The sequence below is a fragment of the Chenopodium quinoa genome, unplaced genomic scaffold (assembly GCF_001683475.1).
Source record: "Chenopodium quinoa cultivar QQ74 unplaced genomic scaffold, ASM168347v1, whole genome shotgun sequence".
Classification (NCBI taxonomy): domain Eukaryota; kingdom Viridiplantae; phylum Streptophyta; class Magnoliopsida; order Caryophyllales; family Amaranthaceae; genus Chenopodium; species Chenopodium quinoa.
The window spans coordinates 2,719,684-2,734,131 of record NW_018744498.1 but is presented as its reverse complement, the minus strand read 5'-3'; the positions used below and the strand labels follow the sequence as shown (position 1 = coordinate 2,734,131).

Below are 14,448 nucleotides of genomic sequence, written 5' to 3'. Positions count from 1 at the left end.
GTTGCGCAAAACTGGAAAATTTTATCAAGCACAGAAAGCTGCTGAGGCATGTAGGAACTAGCGTCAGCAAACAAAGATTAGCACTAACCTTTTGACTTTAGCGCCAGACGACAGTACCTTTCGCCTGGCGCTAAAGCCAAAAAGTGGCGCCAGCCTCTGTTTGCTGGCGCCAAGTTCTTCCAATACCGAGCCAGAAATATGCATTCTAATTTTGACCAGTTTTGAGCACTGTTTGCTCTATCCTACTTCCTGATTGAGTTTTTTCTCACTTTTCTGAAACCCATATGTGTTCTACATATGGGCATAACCCTCTGGGAGTTCATTCTCCATCTACCTGATTGAACGCTCTGAGCAACAAAGGGTACATCCGAGAACGTTGAATTCACCAAACCATGGAAGCGAGTTTTTCTTAACTCGCGGTGCCCCATCCATTCGCGCCAACCCTTCACGGTTAGGCTTCCGCGCAGTGCATCCGGACAATTAACCATGGACCCTCTATTATCTATCCCATATCCCGAACTTTAGATAACTAGAGTCATGGTTAGGTTGCAAACTCATTGCATCATGTTGTGCCTACTTGACTAATTGTGCATTTTTTGTTGTGCATTCTCTATGTGTTTTTTTCTAACCGTTTGTTTGACTTGTGTTAAGACAAAATAAACTACTTAATGGCTAAAAAGACTTTACTTAATTAAATTAATAAATTAATTAATTTTGGTAATTAGAGTCTAATAATCTAATCAGAGTTGACTTAGTACGACTCTAGGCATACCTGTAGAGTAATAATACCGAAAGTAGTTCCAGATTAACGTTCCACCACTGGTGCCGAGATTTGGACTGCAGCGCCCCTCTGTGGAGTGTAGCGCCTGGCGACAGCTCTGTCGTCTGGCGCTACACTATACAGTGCGGGGCTAGTCATGTTGTTTTGGCGATAGTTCGATTTATTGCTTGAGTCATCACCTTGTGTCTAATTAAACAGTTTGCTAATTAATTTGGTTGATTTTTACTGTTAATTATACCTTGTCAAGTCATTAATTGAGTCTAGTCGCATAGTCTAGCCACATGGTCTTACACAAGAGTCAAAGAATGTCACCTACACTCACTAGTCTCAGCACACACTTGGAGTATATGTCACCATGACCATGTCGTAGGTTCATGCATGAGTCGGCTTTTTTTCGTCATTTAAGTTGGGGGTACATTCCATTCCTAATTCTTCATATCCCTCCATCTACATCATCTTTCTTTACTTCCTCCATCCATTGCATGTTCAATAGAGTTTAAGTCAAATAATTAACAATGAATATCCCTAATTTCCCTCCCTTTCCACAGCACTTGGTCAAGGAGAGAAGGGCGATTAATCAAGGACAACCTCTTTATTAAAGTCTTACTTTTTGATAAAACGATTCGTCAAAAGAGGAAAGCTAAAAAGATAATGGCAACTCAAGAAGAAGTCAACGAACTTAAGAATCAATTGACTACCATGACTGAGGCATTAAAGGTTTTAACCCTCAAAATCAATTACCCTATGAAGCAACAACAAATGGAGCCCATGCAAGAGAGCTTGATCAAGCTATCTAGTGACTACAAATTTCAAGACATTAGTTCACAGGGGGTCTCGGTGGAGAAGGAGCTTCTTCCGCATAAGTTCAATGCTAACGACATCCCGAAATTCAAGGCAACTGACAACCCTTATTTTTATCTAAGAGCTTTTGAAACTATAATGAAAATTAAGGGGATTGATAAGAAAGTATTTCATTGTTTTCCTTATCTCTTGAAACCGTTTGTAAACAATGGTTCTTCTCCCTGGACAAAGAGAAAACCTCTACTTGGGAATCGATAGTAAACGCTTTCATTGATAGGTATAAATGCAATATCCAAGTCGAAACTGATTATAGACAACTTGAAATGTTAAGAAAAAAAGAGAATGAAGGCTTTACTTCCTTCTTTAATAAGTGGAGGGAAGCTTCCGCTAAGATGATTGAGGTCCCCACTGAAAAAGAGCTTGTGAGGATGTTTATCAAGAATCTCCAAGAAAGGTATTCAAAGCACTTAAAATATCAACACAACTTGAATACTTTCAGGGCCGTCTATGACATAGGTATCGAGATCGAAGATGACCTCGCAAAGAAAAAAGCTACTGACAATAGTAACTACGGTGGCTGGAAAGGAAAGAAGAACGACAATCCTTCTTCTTCTGAAAACGCCCACTCTAGTAACAATGTTAGTACCTTTGATCTTAGTGAAGTTTTAGCCATGGATAAGGAAGGATCTAAGAAGAAACTAAGGAAAGACTTCACCCCCATTGGGATGAGCTACGGTATTGCCTTCGAACGACTCCATGCCAAAGGACTCATTTCTCCCATTGTACCTATTCAAGATCTCGCACCTGAAAAGAGATTGCCTAGTTGGAATCCAGATGAACACTGCAACTACCATCAAGGTAGGGGTCATGCTACTGAGAGCTGTTAGAAGCTAAAGGAGGCTATCCAACATTTAGTCAATAATAACAAGCTTCCCATGCCTCCAGCTAACATGAAGAGCGAGTGATGATAAAGCAAACGACACAAGACAAGAGGCGAACTTCAACGACAAGATTTCGTGACGTCTTTTTCTTTTATTATTTGCCCTTTCCCCAATAAGTCTAGCATAGGCACCTTTTTTATTCCCCTTAGATTATTTTTGTAGGATCATTATTTACTTTAATAAAATAAGCATTTATTTTCTTGCATATGATCGTTTCATTACATTGCAAAAAAAAAAAACAAAAAAAATCCATGTCAAACTAAGTACAAGGTATACCAATGATTTGAGGCACCCCTTGTAGCCACATCATATTGCCTTTCACCCTCCAAATTTACAATCCTTTCTTCATAAACCACTTTGAGCCTCGTCTAACAATAGACCCTTCATTTTTCAACCCATATCTACCTAATCTCGGGATGGGATGGTGTGCAACTTATGCAATTTTCAATTTCATAAAAAGCTTGAGTGACTTCAAAAGATTAAAATAGAAAAATTATTAATAATAATAAATAAAAGTGTACAAAAGGGCAAGTGTTCCAATGTCTTTGACATGAAAATGTCTTTGATATGAACATGTCTCGGATTGCGTCTCTTATAGAGTGCTCGGTACCGTGCTTGAGAAACATGAATGCCAAGTGAGTGATAGACCACATGATCGGTATTTCCCACACTTATAAAAATAAAAGAAATGCTAAAGCAAAAAAGAAATAAAAAAGAGTGAGAAGCCTCAAGCATAAAAATATAAAGATTCAAAAGCAAAGTTGCACACCTTGGGGGGCTTATCTAGGGTCTTGAACCTTTTATCCCCTTCTTCTTTAACCTTTAGCCTAACCACGTTAGAACCCTTAAAAAGACCTTTTTGTGGTATACACATACTTGTGTGAGGTTCGGCTAGAGCTACGTTCGGCCTGATTCCTAACGGATATGTAGGCAACCTCACATCGAGGTACGGCCGTAATGAAATGCATTCATATTCACATTCACACACTCACATCATGATCATATCAAGGGATCCCTAGGCTCATCCCTATATACTTAGAGCTAGACTTGGGGGCTTGATCCTTACATCATTAGCTTACCTAGCCTAAAGAGTCACCATCATTTGACTCTTCTTGAAATAATATCTTTCCACACACTTAGCCCTTGCGGCCTAACCTTAGTATCACTATCACACACATCGCAGATACATGACCAAATATACTTCCCTTAGGAACCCTTTGTCATGGAATCTTAACACAACACTGAAGCATGCCTTGTCATAACAAAATCGCTCATCAACCATAATCATCACTGCATCACAAAGTATGAAGTGCTTAGCCTCCGTGCCTAAGTTACCCAAATACTTTCATCATTGAGTCAACCATTGAGATAGCCTAAGATGGATTAATCCTTGCACCTTGAGAGATAGTATCAAACAACATTTGACTAAGCTCATTCAACACGCATTCGAGAACTTTGATTCTTTTTTTTTCGTGTCTTTCTTTTTCGGGAGAAAGTCGGTACCCTCCACAAAAGTGACGGAATTTTTTTTGCATTTTTGAGTCGCACGATTACACTATAATGCACACACTAGTCATGTACACGTTGAGTCATGTCATAATATCACCTTGATTTGAGTCTAACACATGTGTCAAGCACTTTGAGTCGAGTCAACCTCGAGTCAATCACATTGAGTCAACACTAAGTCTTAGGTCAACCCTAAAGAAAGATAAGCAAAGTCCTATGGTCAAAGATATAAATGCAGGTGCAACCCAACAAGCGAGGACATTCGCGGATTTTTTTTGAAAAACCGCGAATATGACATAGGAGATTCCTCTGAGATAAGAGGAATTACATTGATCAGTAAATTTGAGATGAAGAGCTTTAATTTACAAAAGATTTGAGCGGATTTTGTCAAAAGGAAACGACCAAGTTCAAAGTTCCGAGAGAAACCGAGCAACAGCGGCATCAAGAACAGAATAGGGAAGACCCGACTCCAGCTCCAGACAACAGCATCCAGCGTAGGGCAATAGATTTTAGTGCCTGGAGCTAGATCCCAGCGTCTGGAGACAGAGCAAAATCGTGGCGCCAGAGATATTTCAGCAGCGATAGAGCTCGAAGCCTCTCAAAACAGCAATTTTGGGTTCCTTGGTACGCCAGTTAGCCCCTATAAGCAATTTGACATGATTGAGTAGTCGATTTTATTACAACTGCAAATAAGTGATTGACTTGACAAAAGATCGTCTCACTTAGTGCCTAAACACTGGCTCATCACAAAGGCACCGACATACTGGTTTAAAAGCAGCAGAAGCGCCGACGCACCGGGAAAAGCAAAGTTCAAGCGAGCTTTAAAGATCGATAAGCGTCGGTCTTCGGTAGTTTTCTTCGGAATATTATCGCAACAACTGAGGATGACTTCAAGAGAGGTTATTTTTATACAGCATTCGCTAAGATAGTGGAGGTTGTCACCAAGATTTGAGAAGATAACACGAGATGGGCGGTCTTCGATAGCATTCGCTAAGATTGTGGAGGTTGTCACCAAGATTTGAGAAGATAGCACGAGATGGGCGGTCTTCAATAGCATTCGCTAAGATTGTGGAGGTTGTCACCAAGATTTGAGAAGATAGCATGAGATGGGCGGTTTTCGACGACATTCGCTAAGATTGTGGAGGTTGTCACCAAGATTTGAGAAGATAGCACGAGATGGGCGGTCTTCGATGGCATTCTCTAAAATTGTGGAGGTTGTCACAAAGATTTGAGAAGGACAGTTCATGATGAGGCGGTCTTCGACGACTTTTGCTATGATTGGAAAGGTTGTCACTATGATTCAAGAAAAGGATCGAGATGTAGCAACATTGATCGACGGAGTTCCCTAGATTGCGAAAGATCATCAAAACAAGTAGCAAGATGGCGTTCCCTAGATTGTGGACGGTTATCACGACAAATACAAAAGAATTGCAGCAGCAAATTAGTTACTTTCAGAGACGTGTGCTCGACGGTGCAAGATACGCGTTTCTTAACTCTTTTACCTATTTAACTAACGCTAGTTTGCAGGTATCGGCGTTACAAGAGTGATTTAGGATTGCAGAACGTTCTGAATCATTCTCCGTCCCTATCGATACTTTGACTTTTGTTTTCGAAACTGGCGTTTCTCCAAACTCAGTGAAAGTGGGGGCTTCTGTAGACACCCATTTGTGTCTCCCCAAAAACAAACCCGGTGATGAGTACCTTTCATGTTTAATTTCTTTTCTCTTCTCTCTGTTTTTGAAAATCTATTTTGTCCATGATATGGGTCCAATAGTAGTGTTGTTTGATAGGGCTTGAAAAGAGCTTTCTAAAGATATATTATAAGCCCAATTCTGATGAATATTGAGGAAGTTATGGCCAAATTACTTAACTAGACCCGGTTTGAACCTTATATGCGGCCCAATGATCTAGGGGAGGGCCTAATACGGATTTATCATTCCTAATGAAATTAGGAATGGTTTTAGTCTTCTAGATTCTTCTAGAAGGTTCTTTTCATTCCTAATTCAAATAACATTGATAAATTGACTTTTGTTTACTTTTTAGAGTTTTAATCAAAATAAAAGAGCGTTTTTGAGGAAAATACGATTTTATCCTCCTGTACGGTTAAATTCTATCTGATATTAGAAAACGCGTCAAAAACGAGATTAGCGCCTAACGCCAGACATTAGCGCCTGGCGCTAAGCCTGGCGCTAATGTTAGCGTCTGGCGCTAATTGCCAGCGTCGGCGCTAATCAAGTTTTTATTCACGTCAGAACTCTGATTTGTTTTTCTATCTTTTTGGCTGATTTTCTCTATAAATAGTCTCCTAAAAATTTCGTTTTCATTCATCTACAATCAAGAATTTTCAATCTACAGTCATCAACTCTCTAGTTTTCTAAGCTAAAGCTTCTCTCTCTCTTTTCTAAACCTACCCTCTTTTTACAAAATTCCGCATTTACGAGACCTAAATACACCTAGCATAATTCGAAGTTGCCTTCGCCCTAGACGTGAAAGGTTTAAATTTTTGAGGGTTTGGTCCCAATTCTCTCTTTCAATTATTTAATTTAATTGTTTGTTTTATTTTCCTTGAAATTACTAACGCGTGTATTTTGTTATTAGAAAGAGGTACGAGGCATCCAAGTAAATGTTTTAATTGTTTTATTGTTATTATGATGTAGAAATCATGCTTAGGTTGTTATGTTGATTCCTAGTATCATAATAGGATGTTTTTCTTAATTAGATGTTTAGGGTGACAACAATAAATTCCTAGTATCATGTCTAGGGTAACTTTAATATCAAGTATGATTAAAAGTCTGATGCCTTTTATTTTCTTCCTAATATTTATGATTGTTAGCGTCATGTTAGGGTTGAAGCTTTGATTTTTTATTGCTTAGTGACATGTTAGGGTTTGTTATTAATCTTGTTTGTATCATGCGTAGGATCTTGCTATTATTATTATTATGATAATTATTTTTATTATGTTGCTTGATTTTTATTGTTATTGCTTGATCACGCCTTTTATGCATGTTTAAAGGGAATTTGTACTTGTAATCACGCTTAATAAGATAATTAATAATCTTGTTTAGGGTTAATATGATTATAATTCAAGTGATCGCCAATAATAGTTTTATTTGTGCATTAAATTCAACCAACATAGATTAAACATGTTTAGGGTAAACCTAATGATTGCATGTTAGTTAGAAAGCGCACATAAATACGATCAGAATAAAGTAGAGGCCTATTATTAGGGCAGATTTAATCTCTTTTAGGTTGGATTTGTACCTTCATCCCTGAACTACCAGTCATGGTTCCAGACCTATTGGAGTTGACGATCTCTTGGATCGTTAAGGGGTGTAACCTTCACCATGTGAACAGTTTACAAGTTCCTAAAACTTGTTGGCGACTCTTTTGCTCTAGCTTCCTTCCCTTTGGACGCCACCGTACATTAGTGTATGATCACAGTGGGGTTCAAGTTTGAGATAATTCTTGAAATATTCCCTACAACGTAGCGCCTAAAATAAAAGAAGAAGTTCAAAAACAAATAACTGCAAGTTTTATCAGGGTATCCAAATACCCCGAATGGATAGCCAACGTCGTCCTAGTTCCAAAGAAAGATGGAAGGGTAAGAATGTGTGTCGACTATCGAGATCTAAATAAGGGAAGTCCAAAGGACGACTTCCCTTTACCGCACATCGATATTTTGGTAGATATTACAACAAATCATGCACTTCTCTCGTTTATGGATGGGTACGCGGGATACAATCAGATTCTCATGGCAGAAGAAGGTATGGAGAAAACAAAATTCGTAACACCATGGGGTACTTACTGTTACAAGATAATGCCATTCGGGTTAAAAAATGCGGGTGCCACTTACCAACGAGCATTAAGACTCTTGACTTCCAATATGTACTCATAGACAACGAGTTACATAAAAGGGTACCTAAGTGCCGAGCTCTCTTATGTGTAGGGAAAAAGGATGTCCAAAGAGCTATGAGGATAGTTCATGAAGGCATTTGTGGAACCCATGTTAATGGTAAAATGCTAGTCCAAAAGATAATGCGAGAAGGATACTATTGGACTACCATGAATAGGGATTGTCATCAATATGTAAAAAGATGCCCAAAATGCCAAATTTACACTAGTAGAAAAGATGCTATTTGTAACGCCCTATTAGTAACTAGCATAAGTTATGCTAGTTACGAAAGCATCAATAGTAACCGACTAAGATAATGCCAGTTACAAATTTCATGACATTAGTAACCAGCGTAGTAAATGTCAGTTACTAATATGTGATTTATCATTGTTTGAAGTTTTATTAGTAACTAACTAAATAAATGTCAGTTACAAATATTAAGTCATAAAAACTTTGACTAAAAAGTTTGTAACTAGCTTACAAACGCCAGTTACAAATATTAGGTCAAAGGAACTTTTACCAAAGCATTTGTAACTAGCTTACAAATGTCAGTTACAAATATGAAGTAAAAGAAACTTTGACCAAAAATTTTGTAACAAACTTACAAACGTCAGTTACAAATATTAAGTTACTGGAAATAATTATTTTTTTTTAAGGAAAGTAAATAATTTCTCGTTCAAATTTCTTTTTTTTTAAAGGAAATTTCTTGTTGAAATCTATATATCTAAATCCCTCTATAATCTTTAATCTTTCTTTATCTTTAATCTTAACCTATAACCACTATTGCACAAAAGCCCCAAGCACCACTATTGCACATTTACTGTTCCTTATGAACAGAAAAATGACGCCTTTGCTCTCTGCCCCTTTATTGAATTTCCCAATTTACCTAGGGTAGTTTTGTCTTTTTGGTCTTTAACGTGTGGCTTGTTCTTGGTTTTTATTTTGTCGTCCTCTTTGGCCCCTTATTTTTCTTTCCTTTTTTTCTCATTTCCCTCAATATTTTCTCATTTTCCCCCGATCTTCTTCCTCAAATCGCCAAAAATGGCATCAATCACCGTCCCGTTTCCTTCTTTCCATGGATAACGCAAGGGTTTTTAGTTCATCAAAGCAGTTTCCGAGCTTTCCCTTAGCCATTGAAGGGTTACTCAAGTAAGCATTTTTTTCCCTTTTTTTTATTGTTGTAATTATCGAATACCAATTTCTCAATCTTAGGTTCATTATAATTATAATTTTCAGTTGGGCTCCTAAATTTGCTTTCTTTCCACCTTCTTTGGGTGATGAATTTGAATCGTTTAAAGTACACAAATTCAACTTGATTTTGTGGGATTTTTAAGAATTGGGATAGTTAATTTCTCAATCGATTTGGTAGCAACTTTAGGGTTTAGTTTTGCTTTTCTCTTTTCTCTTTCTTGAAATTCTCCCCTAAAATGTTTGATGAAATGTTAGATTTGAGCCTCTGCCATGAAGCCTCTAAGTCCTCAATTGAAGTAGCTTTTGATATATTGATCTTCCTTTTAAGCAGCTTCTGAGCTGAAGGTGTTTTCGTTTGTGATCATCGAATATCAACTTCACAATCTAAGTACTCCCGATGAAAATAAAAAACTCCATTCGGTATGGTGTTGCGAGAGAGGGAGATTCGTGGGTATGGGTTCATCAGTTTGTCTCACATCGCCGTTAACATGACCACTGTTGACGATGATGCCGTTGTCCAGGTTCTCCTCTTCTTCTTAATTGTGTAAAAGAGGGAAATCAACTGTATTAAAGCTCACAATTTATTCGGAATGGCCACTATCTTATTGCTGCTGCAGTTCATGGTATTAATGGAAGATTTTGGGCTCGGGTTGAATTTTTTGATTTTTTTGTTTTGCTTTTTTTTTTTGGGTTTAATTTTGTGTGGGCATGATTGTTTTTTCATTGTGAGAGAATCATCAATTTTTAGTACACTGAGCTCTTACGTATGCAAAACCATAATTTACAAGCTTGAAATGTACTAATACCTTTCAGTGGCATAGAAAATATGTTTGCTTGATGGTCGAATTTCGATATGTCTTGGAGATAAGTGATGCAAGCTAAGGTTGATATAATATGACATACGATGTTTGTCATTTTACTAACAATGTCTTTTTTTTTTTTTTAGCTAATCTACTTGTGCTATGCAGAAATTGCCTTTGCTAACTCATGACCTTATTCTGAGAGTTTATATTCTAGCCAAGTTTGAGGTATGAAATTTAATTAGTATTCCCTATTCATCTGATTCACACGATATAGCCTCGAAAATTACAAAATTATGAGCCTAATTTGATAATTGAATCAAAATTTTCTTGTTAAAGTTGCTATTTTTATTATTAAGCACCCTTGTTTTTCTCTGTAAATCCTTCCCCCATATATAATTGAGTGATTTTTTGGATTTAAGCAAGAATTTAGTGTTGGGTCGCCTTTGATTAGATTTATACTGGTGTATTTGATTGGTATTGTTTAAACCTTGTAGTTTGTATTTTGTGATCAATATGGTGCCTACCATTAAATCTTGCAAGCATCAGGTAGGTGTAGACACCCATTTGTGTCTCCCCAAAACCAAACTCGGTGATGAGTACCTTTCACGTCGAATCATAATCGAATGAAGCGAAAGTGTAGAAAGTTTAGTGTTGCGGATAGTTTTAATTTCTTTTCTCTTCTCTCTGTTTTTGAAAACTTATTTTAAGAAAACAGCCAATCCAGTTTGGTTGGTCCATGATATGGGTCTAATATTAGTGTAGTTGGATGGGGCATGACAAGAGCTTTCCAACGATATATTATAAGCCCAATTCCGATGAATATTGAGGAATTTATGGCCAATTTACTAAACTGGGCCCGGTTTGAGCCTTATATGCTGCCCAATGATCTAGAGGAGAGCCTAATATGATTTATCATTCCTAATGCAATTAGGAATGGTTTTAGTCTTCTAGAAGGTTCTTTTCATTCCTAATTCAATTAGCATTGATAAATTGACTTTTGTTGACTTTTCAGTGTTTTAATTTAAATCAAAGAACATTTTTGAGGAAAAGATACGATTTTATCCTCTTGTACGACAAAATTTATCTGATTTTTAAAACGCGTCAAAAACAGGACTAGCGCCTAATGCCAGACATTGGCGCCAGGCGCTGGCATTGGTGTCTGGCGCTAGTGTTGGCGCCTGGCGCCAATGAGCTGGTGCTAGCGCCAGCTCTGTTTTTCATGCGCCAATACTCTGCTTTGTTAATTTTATCTTTTTGGCTGATTTTCTCTATAAATAATGTATTAAAAACTCCGTTTTCGTTCATCAACAATCATTTTTCAATTATATTCACCTACAACTAGTTTTCATTCACCAACAATCATCAATTCTCTTATTCTCTCTTTCTCTCTTTTTCTAAAATTGCTTTTTACATAAAAAATTCCAGATTCACAAGATCTAGAAACACCTAGCCATATTTGAAGTCGCCTTCGCCCTAGACGTGAAAAGTTTAATTTCTGAGGGTTTGGTCCCAAATCTCTATTTCAATTATTTAATTTAATTGTTTTGTTCATTATTTTCCTTGAAGTTACTAACGTGTATATTTTGTTATTAAAAAGAGGTACGAGGCATCAAAGTAAGTACTTTAATGGTTTTTATTGATTTATTGATGTTATGATGTAGAAAACATGTTTAGATTGTTATTATGATTCCTAGTATCATGTCTAGGGTAATTTTTTATATTAAATATGATTGTTATGATGCCTTTTATGTTCTTCCTAATATTTATGATTGTTAGTATTTTGTTAGGGTTAAAGATTTGATTTTTATTGCTTAGTGACATGCTAGGATTTGTTATTAATCTTGTTAGTATCATGCCTAGGATCTTGCTATTTTTATAATGCTTTAATGTTAACATGAACATGATTATGAATAATATTATTATTATTATGATTAACATGATTATTATTATGATTAATATAATTGTTATTATGATGTTTATTGTTTGATTATTATTTTAATTATGATCATGATTATTTTATTTATTATGTTGTTTGATATTATTATTGTTATTGCTTGATCATACTTTTTATGCATGTTTAAAGGGAATTTGTACTTGTAATTATGCTTAATAAGATAATTAATAATCTTGTTAGGGTTAATTTTGATTATAATTCAAGTGATCGCCAATAATAGTTTATTTGTGCATTATATTCAACTAACATAGATAAACAGGTTTAGGGTTAGTCAAAAAGCGCACATGAATACGATCAGAATAAAGTAGAGGCCTATTATTAGGGCAGGTTCAATCTCTTTTAGGTTGGATTTGTACCTTCATCCCCAAACCCTTATTTGGTTCTAGACCTTATAGAGTTTGACGATCTCTTGGATCGTTAAGGGGTGTAACCTTCACCCTGTGAACGGTTTACAAGTTCCTAAAACTTGTTGGCGACTCTTTTGCTCTATCTTCTTCCCTTTTGGACGCCATCGTACTTTAGTGTTTGATTACAGTGGGGTTCAAGCTGGGGGTTAACGCTTGAAATTTATTCCCCACACTTTTTTGGCGACTCCACTAGGGAGGGTTTCTATTTTTATTCCTGAATTTGTTTCGGCAATGATTTAGAATGAGTGGATGAGACTTGAAACGTTCTAAGTATTTAATGTGCGTAATTTTGATTAACATTATTTTCATATGCATAAAAAAGATCTCATTGGAAAGACCATCTGTAATGAGTTAAAAACATAGGATTTTACACGTAGGAAATTTGAGAAATATTTTTCATAAATAAGACCGAAATAACATCGCGCGAAACTGGAAAATTTTATCGTGCACATAAAGCTGTTGTGGCATGTGAGAAGTAGCGCCAGGGGCCAGAGCTTGGCGCCAGACTTTTAGCCGTAGCGCCAGACGCCAGCGTTGGCGCCAGTCTCTGATTGCTGTCGCCAACTTCCCCAAATACCAAGCCAGAAATATGCGTTCTAATTTCGACCGGTTTTTCGTATTGTTTGCTCGATCCTACTTCCTGATTGAATTTTTTTCTCACTTTTCTAAAACCCATATGTGTTCTACATATGGACATAACCCTCTGGGAATTCATGCTCCATCTACCTGATTGAACGCTCTGTGCAACAAAGGGTACATTCGAGATTGTTGAATTCACCAAACCATGGAAGCGAGTTTTTTCTAAAGCTCGCGGTGTCCCATCAACTCGCGCCAACCCTTCACGGTTAGGCATCCGCGCGGTGCATCCGGACAATTAACCATGGACCCTTTATTGACTAAACCATATCCCGAACATTAGAGAACTAGAGCCATGGTTGGTTGCAAACTCATTGCAATATATTGTGCTTACTTGACTAATTGTGCATTATTTGTTGTGCATATATTCTGTGTTTCTCTTAACCGTTTGTTTGACTTGTGTTGAGATTAAATAAATTAATGGCTTAAAGAACTTTGCCTAATTAATTAATTAATTTGAGTCAATAAAGTCTAATATTTTAATCAGAATTGACCTAGTACGACTGTTGGCATACCCCAGTTGATTAATAACACCGAAAACAGTCTCAGATTGAAGCTCTACCATTGGCGCCAAAATCTGAGCTGTAGCGCCACCCTGTGGAGTGTGGCGCCTGGCGACAACTTTGTCGTCTGGCGCCAAGCTACACAGTGTGACGCCAGTCCTGTCGTTTGGCCGACAGTTCGGATTATTGGTCAAGTCATCACCTAGAGTCTAATTAACCAGTTTGCTAATTAATTCGGTTAATTTTCGCTGTCAATAACGCCTTGTCGAGTCATTAAGTGAGTCTAGTCACATAGTCTAGCCACATGGTCATTACACGAGTCGTAAAATATCACCTACACTCACTAGTCTTAGCATACACTTTGAGTATATGTCACCATGACCATGTCTTAGGTTCATGCATGAGTCGGTCTTTTCCGTCATTTAAGTTGGGGTACATTCTACTCCTAATTCTTCATATCCTTCCATCTACATCATTCTTCTTCACATTCTACTCCCATCTGTCTTCACTTCCTCCATCCATTGCATGTTGAATAAAGTTTGAGTCAAATACTTAATAATAAAGATCCCCAAATTCCTTTTCCATAGTACTTGGTCGAGGAGAGAAGGGCGATTAATCAAGGACAACCTCTTTATTCAAGTCTCGCTTTTTGATAAACCGATTCGTCAAAAGAGGAAGGGTAAAAAGATAATGGCAAGTCAAGAAGAAGTCAATGAGCTTAGGAACCAATTGGTTACCGTGACTGAGACGCTGAAGCTCCTCACACTCAAGATCAATGATCCCGTGAAGCAACAACAAATGAATCTCATGCAAGAAAGCTTGGGCAAGCTATCTAGTGACTATAAATTTCAGGGCATGAGTTCATAAGGGGTCTCGTTGGACAAGGAACTTCTTCCACATAAGTTCAACGCCACTGACATCCCTAAATTCAAAGCAACAGATAACCCTTACTTTCATCTAAGAGCTTTTGAAACTATAATGAGCATTAAGGGTATCGATAAGAAGGTTTTCCTCTCTCTGTTCCCACTATCTC

General features: G+C 37.2%; 1 long non-coding RNA gene across 1 annotated transcript; it reads left to right on the top strand.

Moving 5' to 3' along the window:
* The first annotated feature begins 8,762 nt into the window (after positions 1–8,762).
* LOC110697761 lies at positions 8,763–9,966 on the top strand. Its single transcript, XR_002506566.1, has 2 exons — positions 8,763–9,070; positions 9,444–9,966. It is a non-coding gene; the product is annotated as an uncharacterized LOC110697761 (long non-coding RNA).
* Positions 9,967–14,448: the final 4,482 nt, after the last annotated feature.